Source organism: Cebidichthys violaceus, unplaced genomic scaffold, assembly GCF_023349555.1.
Source record: "Cebidichthys violaceus isolate CVI_PGR_0920_01 unplaced genomic scaffold, fCebVio1.0.p SCAF_4, whole genome shotgun sequence".
NCBI classification, from domain to species: Eukaryota; Metazoa; Chordata; class Actinopteri; order Perciformes; family Stichaeidae; genus Cebidichthys; species Cebidichthys violaceus.
In genome coordinates, this window is record NW_027176594.1 from 13,257,225 (window position 1) to 13,258,536 (window position 1,312).

Below are 1,312 nucleotides of genomic sequence, written 5' to 3' on the forward strand. Positions count from 1 at the left end.
AAGGCAGTAACTACAGATAAATTAAGTAGAAAGTACGAGAAACTATAAATAGTTCAGAAAAGTTGCAAAAAATTGTTCTTAATCACCTATATAACTAATATAAATAAATAATTACACTAGTAAATATACCTACATTTGATGCTTTCCACTACTTATCAACCAGTTCCAAGTCAGAAATGAGCTTTGTGAAAGTACGTTTTGTTGTTGAACACAGTTACTGAGAATCAACCTCTTTGAATCCAGTCACCAATAATGGTGTTGTTTTTTTATTGATGACTTATATCGTGCTTGTGTGTGTGTGTGTGTGTGTGTGTGTGTGTGTGTGTGTGTGTGTGTGTGTGTGTGTGTGTGTGTGTGTGTGTGTGTGTGCACGAGTATTTGCATGTATGCATGCGTGCGTGTTGTCTGGCTGCTGTCCAGGACTTAATGGCCAACACTGTTTGCTTTCATGGGCCCGTCTTTCCAACCCGCTGCACATAGGAATGCAGCATACACACACACACACACACACACACACACACACACACACACACACACGCACACAGTCATTTTGCTCACTTCAACACATATGGTGTTTGGGCAAAATGCGGCGCAAACACACACACCAAAAAAAAAACGACAACCGGCCAAGTCGGCGCACAAGTAGTCCACATTATGCATGACTTCTCATGTTCACCGTCGGCCATGTGGAAACGGACCTCGGCTTTTGTTTGAAAGTGTTTGCTCTCTCTTCTTTCGTCACTCGTCCCGCCTGCTCTTTGTCTCTCTCTGCTATCGTTGTCAGATATTGTATTTATTTCGACACAGCCCGATAAACATAAATTGTTCGCGGGTCTTTGCCAGTAACCGCCACATTTTTTAGCGCCATCGTTTCAGTGCGCATGTGTGTGTGTTTTTTCATGTGTGTGTATGTGTGTATGTGTGTGCGTGTGCGCAGAGCGGACAGTGGACAGATGGTGCAGGACAGCTGGTCCGGAGTGACAAGTGTGTGTGACCCCGAGCCTCGGCGGTGGTGAAAAGAAAGAAAGACAACATTGACGGGGAGAAACACTATTTGAAGAGGAATATTTCAGCTAGCCCGAGATTGCCAGGAGGCTGGCAAACAGAGGGGGGGGGGTCTGGAGACATCTTGAATAGATTTGGAGCAGAAGAGAGAGAGGAGGAGGAGGAGGTGGAGTAGCGATAAAAGAAAAGCACAAACTATGCCAATTTGTTCTTTTTTTTTTATCTGAATGGTGCTTGGATTTCTTTCTGACGGCCACAAATGTTGTTCTTCCATCTTTTGTCCTCCCCCCCCGCTCTCTGTGGTCCA